A 23081-nucleotide genomic window follows, 5' to 3' on the forward strand; every position below is an offset into this window, starting at 1 on the left:
TTATACATAACTGTTCTTTTGATTTTAAAATAATTCCAAATTTTTTAAAAAGTTACAACAATAATAGTGCAAATAACATTTTCCTGGAACAGTTGAGAGTAAGTTGTCAACATGATGGATGCCCCCGGGCCTGTGTTAACACTTCAGTGTATAATTGCTATAAATAAGAACATTCTCCTACATAACCACAAGACAACCATCACACTCAGAACTAACGGTGATCCATTATTATCAACTAACCCGCAAGCCCAGTTCAAGTTTTAACAATTGTCCCAATAACATGAAAGGTTTGAGTCTAGGAACACACGTGTTTAGTTTTCACATCTGCTGAAGTCTCTTTCTTTCTTTTTTTTTTTTTTTAAGATTTTATTTATTTATTTGACAGACAGAGATCACAAGTAGGCAGAGAGGCAGGCAGAGAGAGAGAGAGGAGGAAGCAGGCTCCCTGCTGAGCAGAGAGCCTGACGCGGGACTCGATCCCAGGACTCTGAGATCATGACCTGAGCCGAAGGCAGCGGCCTAACCCACTGAGCCACCCAGGCGCCCCTGCTGAAGTCTCTTTCAATCTAGAACAGCAAACAACAAACACCAATCTTTCCTTGACTCTGAGGCACTTGAGTGTTCTGGAGAACATAAGGCCAGTTATTTTGGATCATGTCCCTCAATTTGGACTTGTCGGATATGCCCTCATCATTAGATTATTTATTGTGGGCAGAAATGTCACTGAGGTGGCATGTGTACCTGTCAGGTGGCACATGATTTCTATTTGTCTCATGATGGGTCATACTAACTTTGATCACTCAGTTAATCACTCTGTCAGATTTATCCACCACAGAGTTGATTTTACCCCTTTGTAACTACTCAGTATTTTGTAGAGAGGTATTTTGAGACTATATAATATTCCCTCTTTACCAAACTTTCATCCACTAGTTTGTAATAGTCACTGATGCTTCTTGACTGAATTATTACTATGATGATATAAAAATGGTGATTCTCTAACTCAATTATCCATTTTACATTTATTCTCTTCACTCTAATTATATATTCAATTTTTTTAAAGATTTTATTTATTTCAGAAAAAGAGAGCACGAGTGGGGAGAAGGACAGAGGGAAAGGGAGAACCAGGCTCCCCACTGAGCAGGGAGCCCAATATGGAGCTCGATCCCAGGACCCTGGGATCATGACCTGAACTGAAGGCAGACGCTTAACCGACTGAGCCACCGACACATCCCATATTCAATTGTTTATATAAGTATGGACTCATGGGTTCTTATTTTATTCAATGGGTTATAACCTGATATTATCATTATTTATTTTGATGCTCAAAGTATATAGATTTGGCCACCAGAAATTCATTCAAACTGACATCTGTGTTCTTTTGACATGTTCCCATAATTCATTAAGCCCTTTTTATTTTCTTGCCTAACAAGACATTCTGGCTTATCTTGGACTTTTTCTGCCCTGTCCTGAAATGAGCTACTTCTCCAAGGAGTCTTGGTTCCTTTTAGTGGAGAATGGTACTTTGAAATCAAGATAGGGCACTAGATGTGTCCTATTTTAGGGGTACTGCTCTTCTCAGAGATGGGGAATATATGTATGTATATATACACATAGTATATTATTTATACACATATATTACATGTATATTATCCACGCATTTACATCAACATTTCTCCATTTATCTATCAAACCCTGAGTTCACGTTACTTCCAACTCCAATCCAATACCAGAGTTATTACAGTTTTTTTCCTATTCCATATTTAGAATTCTATCCTCTAACAATGAAAAGCTTGGCTGCCATTATCCTCAATATATTTACTTTTTGACTCAATCCTACCTGTGTATACTCAACTTCCTGCCCTGCCCCCCACCTCTCACAAAGAAGTCCTCCTCACCCTGTTCAGACTCTGACACGTTGCTGGCCCAACACTGTTGCCACATGCCCCTCTCATGTAGATGCCCTCCTCATCCTACTGGGCTTCAGTACCCCATGGCAGATGACCACCACTTTCCTATACAGATTCCCTCCCCATCCCAATCAAGTTCTGACACATGGTGCCAGGCCAGCAAGCACCATTCTTACCCCACTTAGGTAGCCAACATTTATCAGTGAGCTACCAACTCTGCCTCCCAACCTAGCTGATTTCTTTTTCTCCCTCAAGGTCCAAATTCTTGTGCCAGATCCCTACTGTCATCATCATCTTGGGCAGAAAACCTCCTCACCTCTCTTGAGCTCTCAACAACCACACAGGCTGCTACCATCCTCCCCCTCATAGACTCCCTCCATTCAGGCTCTGACATCCCAAGCCAGATAGCCCCTACCCTCCAACTTGGATGCAAATGCCTAATTTGCTCAGCCCTAATTTTTTTAATTGAATTATTTTAAAAAAGAAGAAAGGAAGGAGGGATGGAAACAGGTTACATGCAATTCCTGCTAAAGAATTTTTAATGATTATCTCTTCAATTTTTGACACTCACCATCCACAAGAAACTTTATTAATGGATAGGTAGATGAAAATTTTAATGTTTTTTATAAACATTCTAAACATGAACCTCAACTGAAACAGATGTCAAGCCAGTAGAAGACTTCCTTGGAATACTCTCAGCATCTTGCACTGGGGTAGCAAATGCTACCTTCAAAACATTTGCTATTTGCAGGGATGATGGGCCTCTGCTACATTACGAATGCCCTCTGAGGAGTTCAGCATAGGGATGGATGCTCTCTATGCTGTTCCCTGGTTGTACCTGGGTATGTCAAACACTGAGAGGGTAACATCTCCTGCATACCTATAATGCATTTGAGACACACTAATTAGATACTCCTTTCTCCTTTTTCTTCTCCTCTTTCCCTAGATAACTCTTACTCTGATTAAGAATTCAGTTTGGGAATGAGTTCAAAATCATTCATTCATTAACAATTAACAATTAACAAACATTTAGAAAGTGAAATTAAGAAAACAGTCCCATCTATAATTGCATCAAAAAGAATAAAATACCTAGTAATAAAATTAACCAAGGAGGTGAAAGACCTGTAAATTGAAAACTATAAGCCACGGATGAAAAAAACTGAGGATGACACAAGTAAATGGAAAGATATTCCATGCTCATAGATTAGAAGAATAATGTTAAAATGTCCATACTACCCACAGAAATCAACAGATTCAATGCAATCCCTACCAAAATTACCAATGGTATTTTTCACAGAAATAGAACAAAAAATCCCAAAATTTGTATCAAACCCCAGAAGACTCTGAATAGCCAAAGGAGTCTTGAGAAAGAACAAAGCCAGAAGCATCATATTTCCTGATTTCAAACTATATTACAAAGCTGTAGTAATTAAAACAGCATGCTATTAGTTATAAAAACAGACACATAAACCAATAGAACAGAATAGAGACTCCAGAAATGGACCCTCAACTCTACAGTCAACTCATCTTTGACAATTCAGGAAAAAAATACCCAGTGGAAAAAAGATAGTCTCTTCAATCAATAGTGTGGGGAAAATTGGACAGCTACATACATAGAAATGAAACTGGACCATTCTTTCACACGATACACAAAGATAAACTCAAAATGGATGAAAGACCTCAATGTGAGACAGGAATCAATCAAAATCCTAGAGGAGACCACAGGCAGTTACCTCTTCAACATCAGCCACAGCAACTTCTTTCAAGACATGTCTCCAAAAGCAAGTGAAACAAAAACAAAAATGAACTTTAGGGACTTCATCAAGATAAAAAGTTTCTGCACAACAAAGGAAACAGTCAACAAAACTAAGAGGCAACCCACAGAATAGAAGATATTCACAAATGACACTACAGACAAAGGGCTAGTATCCAAGATCTATAAAGAACTTCTCAAACTCAACACCCAAAAAACAGATAATCAAGTCAAAAAATGGGCAGAAGACATGAACAGACACTTCTCCAATGAAGACATACAAATGGCTATCAGACACATGAAAAAATGTTCAACATCATTAGCCATCAGGGAAATTCAAATCAAAACCACAATGAGATACCCCCTTACAACAGTTAAAATGGCAAAAATTAACACAACAGGAAACAATAAATTTTGGCAAGGATGTGGAGAAAGGGGAATCCTCTTGCACTGCTGGTGGGAATCCAAGTTGGTACAGCCACGTTGGAAAACAGTATGGAGGTTCCTCAAAATGTTAAGAATAGAGCTACCCTGTGACCCAACAATTGCACTACTAGGTTTTTACCCCAAAGATACAGATGTAGTGAAAAGAAGGGCCACATGGATCCCAATGTTCATAGCAGCAATGTCCACAACAGCCAAACTGTGGAAGAAGCTGAGATGCCCTTCAACAGATGAATGGATAAAGATGATGTGGCAAATATATACAATGGACTATTACTCGGCCATCACAAAGGATGAATACCTACCATTTACATCAACATGGATGGAACTGGGGATTATGCTAAGAGAAATAAGTCAAGCAGAGAAAGACAATTATCATATGGTTTCAGTATTATGTGGAACATAAGCAAAGCACTGAGGACCAGAGGGGAAGGGAGAGAAACCCAAAGGGGAAGAAATCAGAGAGGGAGATGAACCATGAGAAACTACAGACCCCAAGAAAAAATCTGGGGGCTTCAGAGTGGAGGAGGGTGGGGGGTGGGAGTAATAAGGTGATGGATATTGAGGAAGGCTCATGCTGTGATGACGACTGGATGTTATACTTAACTACTGAATCACTTAGCACTGCACCAAGGACTAATTATGCTCTACAGAGTGGCTAATTGAACATTAATTAATTAATTATTTTTTAAAAAAAACCCAGGGGCACCTGGGTGGCTCAGTTGGTTAAGCATCTGCCTTTGATTCAGGTCATGATCTCAGGATCCTGGGATCGAGCCCCATGTCTGGCTCTCTGCTCAGTGGGGAGCCTGCTTCCCCCCTCTCTCTGCCTGCCTCTCTGCCTACTTGTGATCTCTCTCTCTGTCAAATAAATAAAATCTTAAAAAAAAAAAAGGATAGAGGGGCGCCTGGCTGGCTCAGTGGGTTAAAGCCTCTGCCTTCGGCTCAGGTCATGATCCCAGGGTCCTGGGATCGAGCCCCACATTGGGCTCTCTGCTCCACGGGGAGCAGGCTTCCTCCTCTCTCTCTCTCTCTGCCTGCCTCTCTGCCTACTTGTGATCTCCGTCTGTCAAATAAATAAAATCTTAAAAAAAAAAAAAAAGGATAAAAATCCCAGAAATAAACCCAGGCATGTGTGGCCAATTAATTTATGACATAAGAACCAAGAATATACAATGAGGGAGAAGTAATCTCTTTAATAAATGGTGTTAAGGAAACTGGATAGCCACAAGCAGAATGAATCAGAACAAATATCTTATATCATACACAAAAATCTTCTCAAAATGGATTAAAGATTAAATGTAAGACCTGAAACTACAAAACTCCTACAAAGAAAACACAGAGGGTAAGCTCCTTGACATCAGTCTTGGCAATGATTTTTGGGATTTGACACCAAAAGCAAAAATGAACAATTGGGAGTACATCCAATGAAAAAGCTCCTGTTGATTTCATCAACATAATGAAAAGGCAACCTGTGGAATGGGAGAACACATTCACAAGTTATATACCTGGTAAGGGATATACAAAATATATCAAGAACTCAGACAATTCAACAGAAAAAAAAATCCAATTTAAAAATGAGAAAAGAATCTAAATAAACATTTTTCCAAAGACAATATATAAATAGCCAACAGGTGTTTGTTAAACACATGAACAGCATACAAAAAGGTGTTCAACATTATTAATAATTATAAAAATGCAAATCAAAACCATAGGGAGTCATCATCTCATTCCTGTTAGAATGGCTAATATCAAAAAGACAAGAAATAATAAGAGTTAAAGATATGCAGGAAAAGGAACTCTTATGCACTGTTGTTGAGAATGTAAATTAGTGCAGCCACCATAGAAAACAGTGTGGAGGTACCTTAAAAATTTTAAAATAGAACTACCATACAATCTAGCAATTCTACTTCTGGGTATTTATCTGAACTCTGCAAAAGGTATCTGCACCCCAGTGTTCCTTATAGTATTATTTATAATACCCGAGACATGGAAACAACCTAAATGTCCACTGGTGGATGAATGGATTTTTTTTTAAGATTTTATTTATTTATTTGACAGAGACAGAGCAGAAGCAGTAGGAGCGGCAGGCAGAGGGAGAGGAAGAAGCAGACTCCCTGCTGAGCAGAGAGCCGGATGCGGGGCTCAATCCCAGGACCCTGGGATCATCACTTGAGCTGAAGGCAGATGCTTAGCCGACTGAGCCACGCAGGTACCCCAATTTAAAATGTGGTGTGTATATATGCACAATGAAATCTTTTTCAGCCATAAAAAAGAAGGATATTATCTTTAGATAACATGAATGGACCATGAGGGCAATATGCTAAGTGAATTAAGTGACACACACACAAAGAACTCTGTATAATCTTGTAAGTGGAATCTTAAGATAATGCACCTCATAGATAAAGAGAAGAGACTGGTGGCTGCTAGACACAGGATGTGGGAGGGAGGAGGGGTGAAATAGATGAAGGTGGCTCAAAGGTACAAATTTCTAGTTATAGGATAAATTAAGACCTGGGGATGTAAGGTATAACATGGTGATTACAGTTAACAATACTGTACTGTATATTAAAGTTGCTAAGAGAACAGATCTTAAAAATTCTCATCACAGAAAAAAAACTATAACTATGTATGGTGAAAGATGTTAACTAAACCTATTGTGGTAATCATTTCACAATATATAAATAAATCAAATTATTATTTGTACACCTAAAACTAATATAATGTTCTATGCCAACTATACTTCAATAAATAATAAATTTTTTTTAAAGATTTTATTTATTTATTTGACAGAGAGAGATCACAAGTAGACAGAGAGGTAGGCAGAGAGAGAGAGGGAAGCAGGCTCCCTGCTGAGCAGAGAGCCCGATGTGGGACTCGATCCCAGGACCCTGAGATCATGACCTGAGCCGAAGGCAGCGGCTTAACCCACTGAGCCACCCAGGCGCCCAATAATAAATTTTTAAACAAATATTTAAGGAGAGTCTACAGAAACCATGTTACGTACCAGAAATGCATGCCTGAACAAGACAGGATTTTCAAGGATTTTATAACTGATGGAGGGGTTGCTGGAAGAGCAGACAATAAACAAACACACACAGAAAATTAGGAATGATAGGTACTAAAACATAAATGATAAGAAGTTGGCCATGTGAAGATCTTGGGGAAGAATTTCCAGGCAGAGGAAAGAGCTAGTATAAAAGCCCCAAGTAAGAAAGAAGGCCATTCGGCTGAATAATACTAACAAAGAACAGTCGGTAATGAGGCAGAGATCTGGCAAGGGCCAAATCACGCAGGGCCTCATAGGCCAGGCAAACAAATGTAGATTTTTTTAAAATATTTTATTTATTTATTTGACAGACAGAGAGCACGGGGCTCGGGGCTCAATCCCAGGACCCTGAGACCGTGACCTGAGCCGAAGGCAGAGGCTTTAACCCACTGAGCCACCCAGGCGCCCCCAGAATCTTCATTTTAAAACAACCCATAAGTGTCCAAACACAGCAGGATCTGGTACAAACTCAGAAATGTTTGCTAAACAGATAAATGTTGAACAAAGTATCCAGGCTATAATGTCGAGCAAAGAAACCACAATTCTATGAACAACCAGAATCTGAATTCTAACCTGAGTTTGTTGCTTCCTGCTAAATTAGTAGAGATCAAGAGCTCTAAGTAAAATAAGAAGTTTAAAATCAGTACAGTAGTATAAAAAGTATAGGATAAAGAGTGAGGTGGTGGGGCGCCTGGGTGGCTCAGTGGGTTAAAGCCTCTGCCTTCAGCTCAGGTCATGATCTCAGAGTCCTGGGATCGAGCCCCACATCGAGTTCTCTGCTCAGCAGGGAGCCTGCTTCCCTCTCTCTCTCTGCCTGTTTGTGATCTCTGTCTGTCAAATAAATAAATGAATAAATAAATCTTTTTTTTTCCTTTACCTTTTTTTTTAATTTTTTAAATTTTTTTAAATTTTATTTTTTATAAACATATATTTTTATCCCCAGGGGTACAGGTCTGCGAATCGCCAGGTCTACACACTTCACAGCACTCACCATAGCACACACCCTCCCCAATATCCATAACCCCACCCCCCCTCTCCCAACCCCCCTCCCCCCATCAACCCTCAGTTTGTTTTGTGAGATTAACAGTCACTTATGGTTTGTCTCCCTCCTAATACCATCTTCCTAGGAACATCACCAAAGGCAAGGGAAGCAAGGGCAAAAATGAACTATTGGGATTTTATCAAGATCAAAAGCTTTTGCACAGCAAAGGAAACAGTGAACAAAACCAAAAGACAACTGACAGAATGGGAGAAGATATTTGCAAATGACATATCAGATAAAGGGCTAGTGTCCAAAATCTATAAAGAACTTAGCAAACTCAACACCCAAAGAACAAATAATCCAATCAAGAAATGGGCAGAGGACATGAACAGACATTTCTTCAAAGAAGACATCCAGATGGCCAACAGACACATGAAAAAGTGCTCCATATCACTCGGCATCAGGGAAATACAAATCAAAACCACCATGAGATATCACCTCACACCAGTCAGAATGGCTAAAATTAACAAGTCAGGAAATGACAGATGCTGGCGAGGATGCGGAGAAAGGGGAACCCTCCTACACTGTTGGTGGGAATGCAAGCTGGTGCAACCACTCTGGAAAACAGCATGGAGGTTCCTCAAAATGTTGAAAATAGAACTACCCTATGACCCAGCAATTGCACTGCTGGGTATTTACCCTAAAGATACAAACGTAGTGATCCGAAGGGGCACGTGCACCCGAATGTTTATAGCAGCAATGTCTACAATAGCCAAACTATGGAAAGAACCTAGATGTCCATCAACAGACGAATGGATAAAGAAGATGTGGTATATATACACAATGGAATACTATGCAGCCATCAAAAGAAATGAAATCTTGCCATTTGTGACGACGTGGATGGAACTAGAGGGTATCATGCTTAGCGAAATAAGTCAATCGGAGAAAGACAACTATCATATGATCTCCCTGATATGAGGGAGAGGAGATGCAACATGGGGGGTTGAGGGGGTGGGAGAAGAATAAACAAATGTAGATTTTAAGAGCAATTTTAAGAGCAACAGAAATAAATGAAGTATTTTAAACAAGGAAGTAACGTGATATCTTAAAATTTATATGATAACTGGCTACTCTATGAACCATGGACTGCAGAATAGAGGCAAGGAAATGAACTGAGGTCTACCACAGTAGTCCAGGGAACAGATAATGATGTCTAGGACTAAGCTCGTAGAAATGAAAGAAAGTAGATAAATTCAAATACACTAAGGTGGGCACGGTTAAAAGAAACTTGCTGAGGGACTTGATATAGGGTATAGGAAAACAGGAGGAATCAAGAATGGCTCCCAGGCTTCTGACTTAAGCAACAAGGTGGACAGGAATTCCATTTACTGAAATTTTTAAGACTGGGAGAGGAGGCAGTTCTCCATGGGTGAAAACCACGAGTTTTGTTTTGGACATGTTAAGTCTGAAATCCCCATTAGACATCTATGAAGAGTGATTAAGTAAACAACTGGATAGAGGGGTACACACATAAGGGAAGTGCGAGAGCTAAAGATAGACATTTGGAAGCAATTTTCACATAGTATTTAAAGACACAAGACAAAATGACATGGTAATAGTGTTTAAAGAGGATATCCCAAGAAAGAGCCCTGGGCTCTGGGTGTTATACACAAACAATGAATCATGGAACACTACATCAAAAACTAATTATGCATTGCATGGTGACTAACAAAACATAATAAAAAAAAAATAAATGAATGAGAGAAAAAAAAGACAGAGCCCTAGGGCATTCCCACATTTAATACCTTGGTGGAAGAAAAGGAGAATGAAGGGGAAGATGAGGTAAACACATGAAAGAGACTGAGAAAGAGCAGCAAGTGAGAAAGGAAAAAAAGTAGGAAATTGTAATGTCTTAGAAGCCCAAACAGGGAAGTGTTCCGCAAATGAGGGCTGCTGTAACAGAATACCATAGACTGGGTGGCCTAACCAAAAGAAATTTATTTCTCTGATTCTGGAGGCTAGAATTCTGCCATCAAGGTGCCATCTCGGTCAGGGTCTTGGTGAGGGCCCTCTTCCCTCACATGGCTGAGAAAGAGAGGGCCTGATCTCTTCATTTTCTTATAAGAGAAGCAAGCCCATCATGGCGACTCCACCCTCATGACCTATACAAATCCTAATTACCTCCAAAGACTCTACCACCAAATGCCATCACACTGGGAATTAGGGTCTCCATATACAAATCTGAGGGAAGATATAAACATTCAGTCTATAGGAGACTGCTATAATATAAAAGATAAACAATCAAACATTAGTAAGGATATGGGAAAATTGGAGCCTTCGTACATTGCTGGTGGGAATGTGAAATGGTGTACCACTTTGGATAACAGTCTGGAGGTTCTTTGAAAAGCTAAACATAGTGTTACCATATGAGCCAGCAATCCCACTCCTAGGGATTTTTTTCAAGAGAAATGAAAACATATGTCCAAATAAAAAGTTAAACATAAAATATTCAGAGCATCATTATTATGATTCCACCCCAAAGTGGAAACAACCTAAATGTCTATTAACTGGTGAATGGATAAATAAAATGTGGCATATTATGGGATATTATTTGGCAATGAAAAGGAATGAAATATTGGTACATGGTACAACCTGGATGAACTTTGAGAACATTCACCTAAGTAAAAGAAGTCAGACACAAAAGACCAGATATTATAGGACTCCCTTTATCAGACATGTCCAGAAGAGGCAAATCTACAGAAACAGAAAGCAGATTAGTGGTTGTGTTGGGCTGGGAGAGAGGAGGAAGGGGAAATGAGGAGTGACTACTAGTAAGTATACAGTTTCTTTTAGGGGGGACAAAAATGTGTTAACACTAGATGGTAGTGATGTCTACACAATCCTGTGAATGTACTAAAAACACTGTATTATATGATTTAAACTGGTGAACCATATAGTATGTAAATTATATTTCAATAAAGCCCTTAAAAAAAATTACAAGGGAGACGTTACCTAAAGCAAATACTGCTGAGAGGTCAGCTAAGATTAGAAGAGAGACCAGTGGCTTGGGTAGGATGAAGGTGATTTGTGATGCAAACCAACAAATTTTTAGCTGAATGATGGAGACAGAAGACAAAAGGGGTGGACTGAAGGGGAATGACAAATGAAGTAGCATCAAAGAAGTTTTCTTGTAAAGGGCTGCAGAGATGGGGTGATGGCGAGAGAGGGATATGGAATAAAATGAGGGTTTGTTTTCATAAGATGACAGATAATAGAGCATGTTTGTTGATGAGAATGAATCAATACAGTGGGAGAAACTGACAATGAAAGAGAGCGAAGGTCTGTTGTTTAAATAAAGTCCTTGAAATGTAGATGGATTGGAAAGCACTAATGGAAAGGCTGGCATGTATTCATTTCATTGGGAAGGAAGCAGAGCACCCAGACACACACGTTGGCACATCACACACAGCATTGGGAAAATGAGAAAGGGCTGCTAGTTTCTCCACAGAGTCTCAAGCGAAGTGATCAACTTCGAGTAAGGATGACAAAGTCTATCAATCCCATTTCTATAAAACAAAATCATCTCCCCAAAACTTAGCAGCTCAGAAGATCATGTTTTCCTCACAGTTTCCTGGATTTTCATCTTTGCCCAGAAGCCAGTTCTTAAATTTAGCTTCATTTGCTTTCTGAAGATGCTGGGAAATTTTTAGACTAATAATTCCTGGTCCCTTTGTGTTTAACCAACTTTTCTTTAACAGATCTCTCTCTTCTCTCAACATTTTACCATAAGCAGAGACTTTAAGAAGAAGCCAGGCAGCAGCTTTACCATCCCACCTGGCAATTTCTTTACCTAAACCACCCAGTTCTTTATGGATATTTGCTACTTTCCACATGAACACAGCTGGCAGTGTTGCTAAACTTTCCACTTCTACACAAAAAGGATCCCCTTTCCTTCCATTTCCAGTAATATTTTTGTTACTTTCCCTTAAGCTTTCACCCATGGTCTCCTGAAAAGCCATGAAGCTTCTTCTCACAGGCTCTTCAAGATGCTTCAATTTTTCTCTTAACATTTTCCACAAAGTCCTTTCAGCTTCTGCCTACTGCTTCTTTCCAAAATTTTTTAATTTTTTTGGTTTATTATAAAGGAATTCCACTTTCAAGTACCAAGATCTGTAGTAGTTACTTATGACCAACTACCCCCCAAACTCAACAGCTTAAAACAACAAACAGTTACTATCTCACAGTTTCAGTGAATCAGGTATTCGCAGATGACTTACCTGGGTGATGGATTCAGGGTTTGTCAGAGGTTGTCATCGAGATGTCAGCCAGGGCTGGAGGATCTGCTTCCAAGACTGCTCACCCACAAGGCTTTTGGCCTTTGACCTCATCCTTGCCATGAGGCCCCCTCCATTGAGAAGCTTTTTACATGGTAGTTGGCTTCCTTCAGGGTGAGTGATTACAGAGCTACAGAGAGCAAGGGAAGCCACAATGCTTTTTATGACCTAGTCTCAGAAGTCATACATAGTCATTTCTTTTTCTTCCAGTTTTGTTAAGGTATAATTGACAAATAAAATTTAATATATTAAAAGCATACAATGTGATGATTTCACATATATGGGAGGGGGGAGGAGAGAGAGAGTCACTTCTGCTGTATTAGTTTGTTTGAAACAAATCACCAGGTCCAGCCCATATTCAAGGGGGAGGGGACTTAAGCTCCACTTCTGGAAAGGAAGATTATTAAAGAACTTGTGGACATATTTTATTTTTTTTCTTTTTTTTTTTTTTTTAAGATTTTATTTATTTATTTGACAGAGAGAGATCACAAGTAGACGGAGAGGAAGGCAGAGAGAGAGAGAGAGAGAGAGGGAAGCAGGCTTCTTGCTGAGCAGAGAGCCCGATGTGGGACTCGATCCCAGGACCCTGAGATCATGACCTGAGCCGAAGGCAGCGGCTTAACCCACTGAGCCACCCAGGCGCCCTGTGGACATATTTTAAGCCACCAGAAAGAGGAATGAAGAAAGCTTGTGGAGAGAGAGGAGAAAGAGCTGTTTCTGAGAATGGCGGGATGAATCTAAGATTGCTGGGAAATTTAGGAGTATTTCCAGAAAATCTGGAGTTCTCAGTTATGATCTGTGATAATGAATTAAAAGAATCAATCAGCACCCTGAATTTGTTGGCCAGGTAGAGGCCTCTATCCCATGCTCACTCTTATTATTGCTTTTATCAGACAGATTTGCAGTATTTGTTTACTTGTCAGTTTCCCCCACTAAATTATGAGACTTTCATTGTCAAGGACTGTGAACTCGCCCTCACATGATAAGCAAATCTATTTCAAACTCCTGCCTTTAGTCAAGAAAAGAGGAGGGATACGTTGAAAAAGGAAGCAGCAACACAGTCCGGAAACAGAGGAGGGTGAAAATAATAGGATAGATGGGTTCTTACAGGGTCACAACATAACTTGGAAAGAGAGAAGCATCATTAAACTTGCTGAAGAGGGGCGCCTGGGTGGCTCAGTGGGTTAAGCCGCTGCCTTCGGCTCAGGTCATGATCTCAGGGTCCTGGGATCGAGTCCCGCATCGGGCTCTCTGATCAGCAGGGAGCCTGCTTCCCTCCCTCTCTCTCTGCCTGCCTCTCTGTCTACTTGTGATCTCTCTCTGTCAAATAAATAAAATCTTTAAAAAAAAAAAAAAAACTTGCTGAAGAAACTAGTTTATTAACAACCAATTCTCTAGGTTTGCCACTAGATCAAATTCAAGCTAGCTCTGCACTCCTCCCAATCCAGGCCTCCAGACCCAATTCTAACAAAACATGGGGTGTTTTCTATCTTAGTCATAACAAATTACATCAAACCCAGTGGCTTAAAACAACACAAATTTATTATCTTACACTTTCATATGTAAGAAGTCTGACACCAGTTTCACTAGGCTATAATTAAGCTGTTAATAAGGCTGCAATCTTTTCTGGAGGCTATAGCAGAGAGAAGGTTTCTTTCTAGAGGCCACTCACACTCCCTGGCTCATAGCCCCCTCCCTTCATCTACAAAGCCAGTCTAGATTCTTTCACACTTCAAATTTCTGGGTGTTTTTTTCTCACTCCCATCTTGGATCTCTCTCCTCAGTCCCCTTTCTCTGACTCTCTGACTACAACAGGGAGAGGGGCCGATATGATTAAACCATACCCACCCAGATAACCCCAATAGTCTCCCTCTCTTAAGGTCGTTGGCCTTAATCTTACCTAAAAGCACATTATGCCACATAAGGTACCACATTCACAGGTCTGGGGATAAAGATATGGACATCTTTGTGGAGGTTGTTTTTCTGCCTGGTACAAGGTGTTACAGAGATAGCAGAGGAGATGATGTCCAAATGGAAACTAAAGGAGACCACTCATACATATCATAAACCCAACAAGCCTTTAATTAAATGCAAAAGGGAATTTGTAACTTTGATTACTCAGTTTCCTTAGCACTACACAGGAGGTCAAAAATTCTAGAAGGTGAAGCAGGACACAGGAGATAAAGAGAAGAGTGGGTACGAAATCCAGAAAATACCACAGACAGACAAATTTCTGTGCCCCAAAACTACTGCTGTGATTTGGTAGTTTCAAAGTTAAACACATACAACCATATATTGCTTTTCTTCAGTAAGTTACATATCTCAAAATAGCTCCAATTCTTTGTTTTCCTTCCAAATGCAATGTTCCATTCACAAGCCACCAGATGGCAGAGAAGAGTAGAAAATAAATTCTTAAATACAGTTAAAAAAAAAATCCAGAAAATAAAAACCAAAACACAACTCTTCTTATACTTGGAAAAATCCAGCCCTTTAGAGATGGGGGGAGGTAGGGAGGACAAACTCAATCTTTTTATAGCAGAAAAGCACTTTACTTTTTAAAAAGGCTTCCAGAGACATCAATTTCACAATTTTGCTCCAGGTGATACTGGAAAAATCTGTTAAAAATGTGTACGAAGACAGTGGAGCCAAGATTAACTCAAAACAGTTAAGCAAACTTGTAAGTTGAGGAAAATACTAAGAATCACTTTAAACTTAAGAAGAAAAAAAATAAATAAACTTAAGAAGAAGCTCCCAAGGATCGAAGCAAGATGGCAGAGGAATAGCAGACTGAAATGCCATCGGGTCCCAGGAGTTCAGCTCGATAGTTATCAAACCATTCCAATCACCTACATACTCAACAGAAGATAGAAGAGGCGAAGAGCGGCAAGTCTAGGAACAGAAAATTGACCACTTTCTGTAAGGGAGGACGTGCAGAGAAGTGAATCCAAAACGATGGGAAGATAGACCATGATGGGAGGGGCTGACTCCCAGCAAGCAGTGGAGCAATCAAGCACAAAATCAGAACTTTTAAGAAGTCTGCTCCATTAAGGGACATCCCTCCAGAAGCTGAGCGGGGGTAGAGCCCTCACAGGGACAGTGTGGTCACATATCCCACGGGGTCATAGAAAGGCCGGGAGTGTCTGAGTGTGGTAGAGCCCCCAGGTATCGGAGTGGGTAAGTCGACTACAGAGACCGAGACAAACAGTGCACTCTCAGCTTGGGGTTACCTTAAACCATGATCCAAGGCACAGTCTGGCCACTGCTCTTCGAGCAGTGACCCCCACAAGTGGCAGATATGGAGAGACCCCCTCCTTCCTCCTCCGGGAGGAGTGGTGCGGTAGTGTGCGGCAAGAATCTACTGGGTTTGGAGACTCCAAACAGGGCCACATACCAGAAAGAAACGCTCAGTCACAGGCCAGGTGAGCACAGAGCGTAGCCAGAGACCAGGGAGATAGGAGGGATTGACTGCTTTTCTCTGAGGGCGCACTAAGGAGTGGGGCCCCCAGGGCTTGGCTCCTCCAGGCTGGGGACTGGGAGGCTGCCATTTTCATTCCCGACCTCCAAAGCTGTATAGAAAGTGTTCAGGTAAAAAAAGCTACTGAGAGCGAACCTCAGCAGATTACTTAGCCTGGCCTCTGGCAAGAGTGGTGCAATTCCGCCTTGGGAAAAGACAATGGAGAATCACTGCAACAGGCCCCTCTCCCCTAGAAGATCAGCAAGAACATCCAGCCAAGACCAAGTTCACCGATCTACCAGAATGGTGGAACTCCCGAGCTAGGGGAAAGCAACACATAGAATTCATGGCTTTTTTCACCATGATCCTTTAGTCTTGCAAAGTTAAATTTTTTTATTTTACCTTTTTTCTTATTCTATTTCTTTTAACTTTTCCTCATTCTTCTTTCGGCACTTTTAAACTAGTTTATCTTAACAATAACTTTTTTTTAAAAAATCTTTTAAAATCTTCAGTTATACTCATATTTTATCCCTTCATTGTATTTAACCTTTTTTGTATACATATAGGTTTTTTTTCTTTAAAATTTTGGGATACAATTTCCTCTAAAAGATCAAAATATACCGTAAATCTAGCACTTGGCTTTATTCTAGTCTCCAGCCTGATCACAATGTCTCTTCTTTTTTTCTTTTTCCAACCAAATTATCTTATCAATTCCTTTTCTAGAATTTTTTTAAATTTTCATCTTTACAGTCATATGCCATCCCTTCACATGTTTACTCATATTTTTGTATATATATATATATATGTTTTTCTTTCTTTAAAATTTTGAGAGAGAGTTTCCTAAAAGGGACCAGAATACACGCAAAATCAAGTGGATGGCTATGTTCTACTCACCATTCTAATATATACATATTTTTTATATTTTATATTTTTTTCATTTTTATTTCTTTTTTCCCCCTTCCTTCTCCCCCTGGTTCTGGGTTTCTTCTGATTTGGATAGCGTACATTTTTCTGGGCCTCTGCCACCCTTTTAGTATTTTATTCTCTCATTCTTATATTCTTATCTGGATAAAATGACAAGGCAGAAAAACTCACCACAAAAAAAAAAAAAAAAAAAAAAAAAAGAACAAGAGGCAGTACAACAGCTAGGGACCCAATCAATACGGACATTGGTAATATGTCAGAACTAGAGTTCAGAACGATGATTCCAAAGTGCTAGCTGGGCTTGAAAAAGGCATGGAAGATACTAGAGAAAACCTGTCTGGAGAAATAAAAGCCCTTTCTGGAGAAATAAAAGAACTAAAATCTAACCAACTTGAAGTAAAAAGAAAAGCTATTAATGAGGTGCAATAAAAAATGGAGGCTCTTACTGCTAGGACAAATGAAGCAGAAGAGAAAATGATAAATAGGAGACCAAATGACAGAAAATAAAGAAGCTGAGCAAAAGAGAGACAAACAACTACTGGACCATTAAGGGAGAATTCAAGACGTAAGTGATACCATAAGACAAAACAATATTAGAATAACTGGGATTCCAAGGGGTGCCAGGGTGGCTCAGTGGGTTAAAGCCTCTGCCTTCAGCTCAGGTCATGATCGCAGGGTCCTGGGATTGAGCCCCGAATCAGGCTGTCTGCTCAAGCAGGGAGCCTGCTTCCTCCTCTCTCTCTCTCTCTACCTGCCTCTCTGCCTACTTGTCTGTCAAATAAATAAATAAAATCTTTAAAAAAAAGAAGAAGAAGAAGAATTGGGATTCCAGAAGAAAAAGAAAGAGAGAGCGGCAGAAGGTATACAGAAGCAAATTATAGTAGAGAATTTCCCTAATACGTCAAAGGAAACAAGCATCAAAATCCAGGAGGCACAGAGAACCCCCCTCAAAATCAATAAAAATGGGTCATCATCTAATAGTAAAACTTACAAGTCTTAGTGACAAAGAGAAAATCCAGAAAGCAGCTCAGAATAAGAACCCTATAACATACAATGGTAGAAATATTAGATTGGCAGCAGACCTATCCACAGAGACCTGGCAGGCCAGAAAGAATTGGCATGATATATTCAGAGCACTAAATGAGAAAAGTATGCAGCCAAGAATACTATATCTAGCTAGCCTATCACTGAAAATAGAAGGAGAGATAAAAAGCTTCAGGACAAACAAAAATTAAAGGAATTTGCAAACACCAAACCAGCCCTACAGGAAATATTGAAAGGGGTCCTCTAGGCAAAGAGAGAGCTTAAAAGTAGTAGACCTGAAAGGAACAGAGACAATATACAGTAACAGTCACCTTACAGGCAATACAATGACACTAAATTCTTACCTTTCAATAGTTACCCAGAATGTAAATGGACTAAATGCCCCAATAAAAAGACACAGGGTATCAGAATGGACAAAAAAACAAAACCCATTGATATGCTGTCTACAAGAAACTCATTTTAGAACCAAAGACACCTCCAGATTTCAAGTGAGGGCTAGAAAACAATTTACCATGCTAATGGACATCAAAAGGAAGCTGGGGTAGCAATCCTTATATCACATAAATTAGATTTTAAGTAAAAGACTATAATGAGAGATGAGTAAGGACACTATATTATACTTAAAGGGTCTGTCCAACAAGAAGATCTAATGAGTTTAAATATCTATGCTCCTAACATGGGAGCAGCCAATTATATAAACCAATTAATAACAAAATCAAAGAAACAAATCGACAACAATACAATAGTAGGGTACTTTAACAACCCCCTCACTGAAATGGACAGATCATCCAAGCAAAAGATCAACAAGGAAATAAAGGCCTTAAATGATACACTGGACCAGATGGACATCACGGATATATTCAAAACATTCCATCCCAAAGCAACAGAATACACATTCTTCTCTAGTGCACATGGAACATTCGCTGGAATAGATCACATCCTGGGTCATAAATCAGGTCTCAAACAGTACCAAAAGATTGGGATCATTCCCTGCATATTTTCAGACCACAATGCTCTGAAGCTAGAACTCAAATACAAGAGGAAAGTTGGAAAGAACTCAAATACATGGAGGCTAAAGAGCAGCCTACTAAAGAATGAATGAGTCAACCAGGAAATTCACAAAAACAAATGAAAATTAAAGGACTCAAATGAAGAAAATCATGAATGAAAGAGGAGAAATCACAACCAACACCAAAGAAATACAATTACAAGAACATATTATGAGCAACTATACACCAGCAAACAACAATCTGGAAGAAATGGATGCATTCCTAGAGATGTATACACTACCAAAACTGAATCAGGGAGATATAGAAAACTTGGGGGGGAGGAGTCAAGATGGCGGAGAAGTAGCAGGGTGAGACTACTTCGGGTAGTGGGAGATCAGCTAAATAGCTTATCTAAAGATTGCAAACACCTACAAATCCAACGGGAGATTGAAGAGAAGAAGAACAGCAATTCTAGAAACAGAAAATCAACCACTATCTGAAAGGTAGGACTGGCGGAGAAGTGAATCCAAAGCGACGGGAAGATAGACCGCGGGGGGAGGGGCCAGCTCCCGGCGAGCGGCGGAGCAACGGAGCAAAATCAGGACTTTTAAAAGTCTGTTCCGCTGAGGGACATCGCTCCAGAGGCTTAACTGGGGTGAAGCCCAGGCGGGGTCAGCGCGGCCTCAGGTCCCGGAGGGTCGCAGAAGGATTGGGGGTGTCTGAGTGTTGCAGAGCTTACCGGTATTAGAACGGGGAGCCGGCTACAGAGACAGAGCCGAGGAGTGACTCTCAGCTTGGGGTTGCCTTGAACCGGTCGCAGGCTCGGTCAGCTCGGAGCGCAGCCGGAGGCCAGGGTGACGGGAGTCATTGGGCGCTGTTCTCTGAGGGCACACTGAGGAGTGGGGCCCCGGGCTCTCGGCTCCTCCGGGCCGGAGACAGGGAGGCCGCCATCTTCATTCCTGTCCTCTGGACTCTACAGAAAGCGCTCAGGGAACAAAAGCTCCCGAAAGCAAATCCGAGGGGATTACTCAGCTACTCAGCGCGGCCCGGGTAAGGGCGGTGCAACTCCGCCTGGGGCAAAGACGCTTGAGAATCACTAAAACAGGCCCCTCCCCCAGAAGATCAATGGGAAACCCAGCCAGGACCAAGTTCACCTACCAAGGAGTGTAGTTTCAATACCAAGGAGAGCGGCGGAATTCCAGAGAAGAAAGCAAAGCACGGAACTCATGGCTTTCTCCCCATGATTTTTTAGCCTTGCAGTTAATTTAATTTTTTTTTCTTTTTCAATTTTTTTTTCTTTTTCTCTTCTTCTGCTAAATTTTTTTAACTTTTACCGTTTTCTTTTTTAACGTTTTTTAAATAGTTTATCTAATATATATATATTTTTTCCTCTTTTTATATTTTTTCTTTATCGGCTTTCTTTTTTTAAATAGTTTCTTTGTTTTTTTTCTTTTTGAACCCCTTTTTATCCCCTTTCTCCCCCCTCACGATTTGGGATCTCTTCTGATTTGGCTAAAGCATATTTTCCTGGGGTTGTTGCCACCCTTTTAGTATTTTACTTGCTCCTTCATAAACTCTTATCTGGACAAAATGACAAGGCGGAAAAATTCACAACAAAAAAAAGAACAAGAGGCAGTACCAAAGGCTAGGGACCTAATCAATACAGACATTGGTAATATGTCAGATATAGAGTTCAGAAAGACGATTCTCAAGGTTCTAGCCGGGCTTGAAAAAGGCATGGAAGATATTAAAGCAACCCTCTCGGGAGATATAAAAGCCCTTTCTGGAGAAATAAAAGAACTAAAATCTAACCAAGTTGAAATAAAAAAAGCTATTAATGAGGTGCAATCAAAAATGGAGGCTCTCACTGCTAGGATAAATGAGGCAGAAGAAAGAATTAGTGATATAGAAGACCAAATGACAGAGAATAAAGAAGCTGAGCAAAAGAGGGACAAACAGCTACTGGACCACGAGGGGAGAATTCGAGAGATAAGTGACACCATAAGACGAAACAACATTAGAATAATTGGGATTCCAGAAGAAGAGGAAACAGAGAGGGGAGCAGAAGGTATATTGGAGAGAATTATTGGAGAGAATTTCCCCAATATGGCAAAGGGAACAAGCATCAAAATTCAGGAGGTTCAGAGAACCCCCCTCAAAATCAATAAGAATAGGTCCACATCCCGTCACCTAATAGTAAAATTTACAAGTCTTAGTGACAAAGAAAAGATCCTGAAAGCAGCCCGGGAAAAGAAGTCTGTAACGTACAATGGTAAAAATATTAGATTGGCAGCAGACTTATCCACAGAGACCTGGCAGGCCAGAAAGAGCTGGCATGATATATTCAGAGTACTAAATGAGAAAAACATGCAGCCAAGAATACTATATCCAGCTAGGCTATCATTGAAAATAGAAGGAGAGATTAAAAGCTTCCAGGACAAACAAAAACTGAAAGAATTTGCAAATACCAAACCAGCTCTACAGGAAATATTGAAAGGGGTCCTCTAAGGAAAGAGAGACCCTAAAAGTAGTAGATCAGAAAGAAACAGAGACAATATACAATAACAGTCACCTTACAGGCAATACAATGGCACTAAATTCATATCTCTCAATACTTACCCTGAATGTTAATGGGCTAAATGCCCCAATCAAAAGGCACAGGGTATCAGAATGGATAAAAAAACAAAACCCATCTATATGTTGCCTACAAGAAACTCATCTTAAACCCGAAGACACCTCCAGGTTTAAAGTGAGGGGGTGGAAAAGAATTTACCATGCTAATGGACATCAGAAGAAAGCAGGATTGGCAATCCTTATATCAGATCAATTAGATTTTAAGCCAAAGACTATAATAAGAGATGAGGAAGGACACTATATCATACTCAAAGGAACTGTCCAACAAGAAGATCTAACAATTTTAAATATCTATGCCCCTAACGTGGGAGCAGCCAACTATATAAACCAATTAATAACAAAATCAAAGAAACACATCGACAAGAATACAATAATAGTAGGGGATTTTAACACTCCCCTCACTGAAATGGACAGATCATCCAAGCAAAAGATCAACAAGGAAATAAAGGCCTTAAATGACACACTGGACCAGATGGACATCACAGATCTATTCAGAACATTTCATCCCAAAGCAACAGAATACACATTCTTCTCTAGTGCACATGGAACATTCTCCAGAATAGATCACATTCTTGGTCCTAAATCAAGTCTCAACCGGTATCAAAAGATTGGAATCATTCCCTGCATATTTTCAGACCACAATGCTCTAAAGCTAGAACTCAATCACAAGAGGAAATTTGGAAAGAACTCAAATACATGGAGACTAAACAGCATCCTTCTAAAGAATGAATGGGTCAACCAGGAAATTAAAGAAGAATTGAAAAAATTTATGGAAACAAATGATAATGAAAACACAACGGTTCAGAATCTGTGGGACACAACAAAGGCAGTCCTGAGAGGAAAATATATAGCGGTACAAGCCTTTCTCAAGAAACAAGAAAGGTCTCAGGTACACAACCTAACCCTAACCTAAAGGAGCTGGAGAAAGAACAAGAAAGAAACCCTAAACCCAGCAGGAGAAGAGAAATCATAAAGATCAGAGCAGAAATCAATGAAATAGAAACCAAAAAAACAATAGAACAAATCAACGAAACTAGGAGCTGGTTCTTTGAAAGAATTAATAAGATTGATAAACCCCTGGCCAGACGTATCAAAAAGAAAAGAGAAAGGACCCAAATAAATAAAATCATGAATGAAAGAGGAGAGATCACAATGAACACCAAGGAAATACAGACAATTATAAGAACATACTATGAGCAACTCTACGCCAACAAATTTGACAATCTGGAAGAAATGGATGCATTCCTAGAGACATATAAACTACCACAACTGAACCAGGAAGAAATAGAAAGCCTGAACAGACCCATAACCAGTAAGGAGATTGAAACAGTCATCAAAAATCTCCAAACAAACAAAAGCCCAGGGCCAGACGGCTTCCTGGGGGAATTCTACCAAACATTTAAAGAAGAACTAATTCCTATTCTCCTGAAACTGTTCGAAAAAATAAAAATAGAAGGAAAACTTCCAAACTCATTTTATGAGGCCAGCATCACCTTGATCCCAAAACCAGACAAGGATCCCAACAAAAAAGAGAACTACAGACCAATATCCTTGATGAACACAGATG

At 40.0% G+C, this 23081-nt stretch overlaps 1 protein-coding gene across 6 annotated transcripts in view; it reads right to left on the reverse strand.

The window, feature by feature from the left end:
* Nucleotides 1–23081, reverse strand: part of KLHL3 (kelch like family member 3) — a 302089-nt gene that overhangs the window by 162067 nt on the left and 116941 nt on the right. The window contains exon 9 of one of the 6 annotated variants that reach the window (XM_047729683.1): nucleotides 12413–12576. The exons of the other annotated variants lie outside the window; for them this stretch is intronic. The gene's annotated coding sequence lies outside the window, so the exon portion shown is untranslated. The remainder of the gene's footprint in view (nucleotides 1–12412; nucleotides 12577–23081) is intronic. 6 annotated transcript variants of the gene reach the window in all.

The sequence above is a fragment of the Lutra lutra genome, chromosome 5 (assembly GCF_902655055.1).
Source record: "Lutra lutra chromosome 5, mLutLut1.2, whole genome shotgun sequence".
Lineage (NCBI taxonomy): Eukaryota > Metazoa > Chordata > Mammalia > Carnivora > Mustelidae > Lutra > Lutra lutra.